Consider the following 7500-nt stretch of genomic DNA (forward strand, 5'->3'; position numbering starts at 1 on the left):
GTGCCGGATGCGGGGAAAGGTTGGGTTTTCCTATGAGTGGACCCTTTATTTTTTCTTTTTTTTTTTAGAAATCCTAATTATTCTTGATTATGGATTGAATAAGGGATGTTATGGATTGAATGTGTAAAAGAAGCAGTATATTGATAAAGAGGCTGTATTCCAAAGTCAAAAGAGCGATTGGCCTGCAAAAATAAAAAACTTGTTCTGTTCTTTTTTTTTAATTAGAACAAACATAAACTAATTGGGTAGAAAAGGAGCAGAAAAAGATCTGTGGATTAGACTCCCTTTCTTTCCAGGGTTTGTATTAAAAATGCAACACCCTGTTCTGACCATATTGCACTATGTATCATCATTCGATAAACCGAGAAATGCTTCTTCTCTCTGATTCAAGTAGAAATACAAATGGAAAAATTCGAAGGGTATTCAGAAAAACATAAATCTCGTCAACAATACTTTGTCTACCCACTTCTCTTTCAGGAATATATTTATGCATTTGCCCACCATTATGGATTAAATGGTTCTGAACCTGTGGAAATAGTTGTTAGTTGTAATAACAAGAAATTTAGTTCACTACTTGTGAAACGTTTAATTATTCGAATGTATCAGCAGAATTTTTTGGATAACTCGGTTAATCATCCTAACCAAGATCGATTATTGGATTACAAAAATTATTTTTATTCTGAGTTTTATTCTCAGATTCTATCTGAAGGGTTTGCGATCGTTGTGGAAATCCCATTCTCGCTACGGGAATTTTTTTGTCTGAAAGAAAAAGAAATACCAAAGTTTCAGAATTTACGCTCTATTCATTCAATATTTCCCTTTTTAGAAGACAAATTTTTGCATTTGGATTATCTATCACATATAGAAATACCCTATCCTATCCATTTGGAAATCCTGGTTCAACTCCTTCAATACCGTATCCAAGATGTTCCATCTTTGCATTTATTGCGATTCTTTCTCAACTATTATTCGAATTGGAATAGTTTTATTACTTCAATGAAATCCATTTTTTTTTTTCAAAAAGAAAATAAAAGACTATTTCAATTCCTATATAACTCTTATGTATCAGAATATGAATTTTTTTTGTTGTTTCTTCGTAAACAATCTTCTTGCTTACCATTAGCATCTTCTGGAACTTTTCTGGAACGAATCCACTTTTCTAGGAAGATGGAACATTTTGGGATAATGTACCCTGGTTTTTCTCGGAAAACCCTATGGTTCTTTATGGATCCTCTTATGCATTATGTTCGATATCAAGGAAAGGCAATTCTTGCATCAAAAGGCACTTTTTTTTTGAAGAAGAAATGGAAATGCTACCTTATCAATTTCTGGCAATATTATTTCTGTTTTTGGACTCAGCCGCGAAGAATCCATATAAACCAATTAGCAAACTCTTGCTTCGATTTTATGGGGTACCTTTCAAGTGTACAAAAAAGTTCTTTGTTAGTAAGGAATCAAATGCTGGAGAATTCATTTCTAATAGATACTCGAATGAAAAAATTCGATACCATAGTCCCCGCTACTCTCCTCATAGGATACTTATCAAAAGCTCAATTTTGTACTGGATCGGGGCATCCTATTAGTAAACCCATTTGGACAGATTTATCAGATTGGGATATTCTTGATCGATTTGGTCGGATATGTAGAAATCTTTTTCATTATCATAGTGGATCTTCGAAAAAACGGACTTTGTATCGACTAAAGTATATACTTCGACTTTCATGTGCTAGAACTTTAGCTCGTAAACATAAAAGCACGGTACGAACTTTTATGCAACGATTGGGTTCGGCATTTTTAGAAGAATTTTTTATGGAAGAAGAGCAAGTTTTTTCTTTGATGTTCACCAAAACAACTCTTTTTTCTTTCTGTGGATCACACACTGAGCGTATTTGGTATTTGGATATTATACGTATCAATGACCTGGTCAACCCTCTTAATTAATCATTAGACGAAATTAAGAAACAGGAAAGGGTTGATAAATGATCAAGAAAAAACTTTTCTATTTTTCATTCTGAAATGTTCTTTTTATTATAATAAAGAGTAGGTGAATCAACTTACTAATTAAAAAAATTAGTAGAACTTCCTCTTTGGAATAGAAATTGGCTATTTCTACATAGGGAAAGTCGTGTGCAATGAAAAATGCAAGCACGATTTGGGGAGGGATTTTTCTCTATTGTAACAAGGAAGAATTATCTACTCCATCCGACTAGTTCCGGGTTCGAGTCCCGGGCAACCCATATAGAAAAGACCCATCAAAGTTTTTCACTTTGACTCACTTCATTTACAAATACAAAATTATTGGTTTGGTTAATTTAGTTATATGGATAGCTAATCTTTGGGCTGACTTGGTTGACATTGGTATATAGTCTATGTTATACTGTTAAATAACAAGCCTTCTATTATCTATATTCTAGTTAATACGTGTGCTTGGGAGTCCTTGCAATTTGAATAAACCAAGATCTTACCATGACTGCAATTTTAGAGAGACGCGAAAGTACAAGCCTGTGGGGTCGCTTCTGCAACTGGATAACTAGCACTGAAAATCGTCTTTACATCGGATGGTTCGGTGTTTTGATGATCCCTACCTTATTGACCGCAACTTCTGTATTTATTATCGCCTTCATCGCTGCCCCTCCAGTAGATATTGATGGTATTCGTGAGCCTGTTTCTGGTTCTTTACTTTATGGAAACAATATTATCTCTGGTGCTATTATCCCTACTTCTGCGGCGATCGGATTGCACTTTTACCCAATTTGGGAAGCTGCATCTGTTGATGAGTGGTTATACAATGGTGGTCCTTATGAGCTAATTGTTCTACACTTCTTACTTGGTGTAGCTTGTTATATGGGTCGTGAGTGGGAACTTAGTTTCCGTCTGGGTATGCGTCCTTGGATTGCTGTTGCATATTCAGCTCCTGTTGCAGCTGCTACTGCTGTTTTCTTGATTTACCCTATTGGTCAAGGAAGCTTTTCTGATGGTATGCCTTTAGGAATCTCTGGTACTTTCAACTTTATGATTGTATTCCAGGCAGAGCACAACATCCTTATGCATCCATTCCACATGTTAGGTGTAGCTGGTGTATTCGGCGGTTCCCTATTCAGTGCTATGCATGGTTCCTTGGTAACCTCTAGTTTGATCAGGGAAACTACTGAAAATGAATCCGCTAATGAGGGTTACAAATTTGGTCAAGAGGAAGAAACTTATAATATTGTGGCTGCTCATGGTTATTTTGGCCGATTAATCTTCCAATATGCTAGTTTCAACAACTCTCGTTCTTTACACTTCTTCTTGGCTGCTTGGCCTGTAGTAGGAATCTGGTTCACTGCTTTAGGTATTAGTACTATGGCTTTCAACCTAAATGGTTTCAATTTCAACCAATCTGTAGTTGATAGTCAAGGTCGCGTTATTAATACTTGGGCTGATATCATCAACCGTGCTAACCTTGGTATGGAAGTAATGCACGAACGTAATGCTCACAACTTCCCTCTAGACTTAGCTGCTGTTGAAGTTCCATCTATTAATGGATAAGGTTTTTCTGCTAACATATAAGAATTTTTGAAGACAGAAATACCCAATATCTTGTTCTAGCAAGATATTGGGTATTTCTGTCTTTATTTTGAATCTTTTTTTCTTCTTAATCTTTCTATTCAGAATTCAGTTAACGACGAGATTTAGTATCCTTTCTTGCATTTTCATAACTCGTGAAATGCCGAGTAGGCACGAATTCCCCCAATTTGCGACCTACCATAGGATTTGTTATGTAAATAGGTATATGTTCCTTTCCATTATGAATCGCGATTGTATGGCCAACCATTGTGGGTAGAATGCTAGATGCCCGGGACCACGTTACTATTGTTTCTTTCTCCTCCTTCATATTGACCTTTTCTATCTTTGCCAATAAATGATGAGCTACAAAAGGATTCGTTTTTTTTCGTGTCACAGCTGATTACTCCTTTTTTCCTTTTTAAAGAGTGGCATTCTATGTCCAATATCTCGATCGAAGTACGGAGGTCAGAATAAATAGAATAATGATCAATGGAAAAAAGAAAAAAATCCTTTAGCTGGATAAGGGGCGGATGTAGCCAAGTGGATCAAGGCAGTGGATTGTGAATCCACCATGCGCGGGTTCAATTCCCGTCGTTCGCCCATCGCATTATTGCAAATTCCAAAAATGCAATTTTCCATATTCCTAGTTACGTATTTACTTACGGCGACGAAGAATAAAACTATCGCTATATTTTTTCCTTTTCCTAGTTCTTCTTCCAAGCGCAGGATAACCCCAAGGGGTTGTGGGTTTTTTTCTACCAATGGGAGCTTTCCCTTCACCGCCCCCATGGGGGTGGTCCACAGGGTTCATAACTACCCCTCTTACTACGGGGCGTTTACCTAGCCAACACTTAGATCCGGCTCTACCCAAACTTTTTTGGTTCACCCCAACATTACCCACTTGTCCGACTGTTGCTAAGCAGTTTTGGGATACTAAACGGACCTCCCCAGATGGTAATCTTAAAGTGGCCGATTTACCCTCTTTTGCAATGAGTTTCGCTACAGCACCTGCTGCTCTAGCTAATTGCCCACCCCTTCCACGTGTGATTTCTATGTTATGCATGGCCGTGCCTAAGGGCATATCGGTTGAAGTAGATTCTTCTTTTCTCTCAAAAAACCCCTTCCCAAACTGTACAAGCTTCTTCCAAAGCATACGGCTTTCTAGATGTATATGACGATCTCTAGACAGATGGATCTTATATGAATCATATGATGAAGTACCACATGAGTGGATATATAGGAAAGGAATCCAAATCTGCCGAATCGCTCATGTTATGATCTTCTACATCCTAGGTCTCTGCGTTCCGTCATCTGGCTTATGTTCTTCATGTAGCATTCAGATCGAATGACTCTATGAAATTACGTCGATACTTCCACATATTATGGGTAACGTAGGAGACATCCCTATTTTCCCCCGGGGGTCTTAATTACCACTGCTTAGCTTTCAATTTGCCTCTGACCATCAAATTAAATGTGAATAACCCGTCCTCCTCTCTTTGAAACAAGGGGCGCTTCCGGTTCTGTGCGTGCTTCAAACAATTTTGTCTTCTCCATATTACCATATCTCTAGAGCCAATAATTTTCTATGAGGAACTACTGAACTCAATCACTTGCTGCCGTTACTCAACAGTTTTCTGTTGAGGTCTATCCCGTAGAGGTAGTCAAATTGGATCAGTGATCGATTTCTAGGTTTCGTCGTAAACCTAATTGGTTACTTCCAATTACGTAAATCAATAGTTCAAACCGCACTCAAAGGTAGGGCATTTCCCATTGATATAGGAACTTTTGTACCAGAAACAATAGTATCTCCAATTATAGCCCCTCTGGGATGTAAAATATATCTCTTCTCACCATCCCCATAGTGTATGAGACAAATGTATGCATTTCGATTAGGGTCGTATTCTATGGTTACGATTCTACCAGATATGTCTTTTTGATTCCGTCGAAAATCTATTTTACGGTATAGGCGCTTATGACCTCCCCCTCTATGCCTTGCGGTAATGATTCCTCTGGAATTACGACCTTTACCACAACGGTGCCGTCCATGGATCAAATTATTTCGTGGATTGGATTTCACTTGCCTGTCTACGGTTCCCTTGCGTGTGCTCGGGATAGGTGTTTTGTATAAATGTTTCGCCGTATTATTAAGTATTCTCCTTTAGTTTTTTTCTCTATCTAGAAGTGGAATAGAATAACCCGGTTGAAGGGTAATGATCATACGTCTGTAATGCATTGTATGGCCCAGAATAGGTCCTATTCTTCTACCTTTTCCAGGTAGTCGATGGCTATTCACAGCTACCACCTTAACACCAAAGAAGAGTTCGACCCAATGCTTTATTTCTGTCTTAGTGAATCCCGATTCGACATTAAAAGTATATTGATTCTTTCCCAATAAACGAAGACTTTTTTCTGTAAATACTGCGTATTTGATTCCATCCATAAATCGACTTTCCCTCCTATGCTCTGAGTTCCAGTATCGATAAGAATTCGAGTTCTTATTGTTCTTATGTTATGGTATGAATATACCATACCAATTCGTTATGTATGGATGATGGATGAGATTCCATGGATAGAGAGCCAGTTCCAATAGACTTATGGAATGTTCCCGTTCGTGTGCATCCAGCAGGAATTGAACCCGCAAATTTACCAATTATGAGTTGGGCGCTTTAACCATTCAGCCATGGATGCTTAACAGGGATCATCGTACATCGTAAATAACCAATTTTCATATAGAAAGACATATCATAGAAAAATGAAATCGAAAATATTCCGAGATGGCAAATATTCGGAGATGACTATGAAAACACCTCTCTGGATCCTCGAATTGAAAGAGAGATTGAGAGGGATCAAGAATCCTAATTCTCGCTATTTGGAATGGATCCAATTCTATTGAGTCTGACTCATAGTGATCATTTCTCTTTAGCAAAGAATGACCTTGGTTATCAAAGGATTGAACAACCGGGATCCATTTACTTATGATACCTAGTTGGCATTGATAACAAGGATCTAATGAATTATGAGTTTAATAGATCCTCTTTAGCAGAAAGACGTATATTCCTTGCTCATTATCAGACAATCACTTATTCCCAAACCTCGTGTGGGACTAATCGTTTTCATTTACCATCTCATGGAAAACCCTTTTCGTTCCGCTTAGCCCTATCGGGTATTTTAGTGATAGGTTCTGTAGGAACTGGACGATCCTATTTGGTCAAATACCTAACGAAAAATTACGATTTTCCTTTCATTAAGGTACGAGGGCTTCTTATTCCACAAGAACGAAAGCACCTTTTCATTCTTTCATATACTAGGGGTTTTTACTTGGAAAAGACAATGTTCCATACTAAAGGATTCGGGTCCATAACCACGAGTTCCAGTGCACTAGATCTTGTAGCACTTAGCAACGAAGCCCTATCCATTAGTATTCCACATAAGAAATCCATTCTAGAAAAAAATACAATTAGATTAGCTCTTCATAGACAAACTTGGGGTTTGCGAGCCAAGGTAAGATCGGCTCGGGATCATGGGACCCTTTTCTATCAGATAGGAGGGGCTCTTGTACAAAATAGACTTACTAAGTAATAACCCCATAGAATCTATCTATATAAAGATAAAGAGGCAATCGTGTCAGGAAGCGGGTTTTTCTTTGGCCAAAAGGTACTTCGAACTTGGAACGAGCATGAAGAGATTAACGAGACTTCTTTCTCTTTTGAGTTTTTCTGGCGGACCTGCCGCGCAAGATCTTTGGTCTTCCCCTGGAACCGATGAAAAAAAGTGGATCGCTTCTTATGTACTCGCTCAGAATGATTCTTCTCTATCTATAGTTCATGGCCTATTAGAAGTAGAAGGTGCTCTGGTGCAATCCTTACCGACAGAAAAAGATTGCAGTCAGGTTGATAATAGTCGAGTGACATTACTTCGTCGGTCCGAACTAAGGAATCTGTTAGAAATGTTTTG

Source organism: Triticum urartu, unplaced genomic scaffold, assembly GCF_056163025.1.
Source record: "Triticum urartu cultivar PI428250 unplaced genomic scaffold, HENAU_Tu73 scaffold869, whole genome shotgun sequence".
Classification (NCBI taxonomy): Eukaryota; Viridiplantae; Streptophyta; class Magnoliopsida; order Poales; family Poaceae; genus Triticum; species Triticum urartu.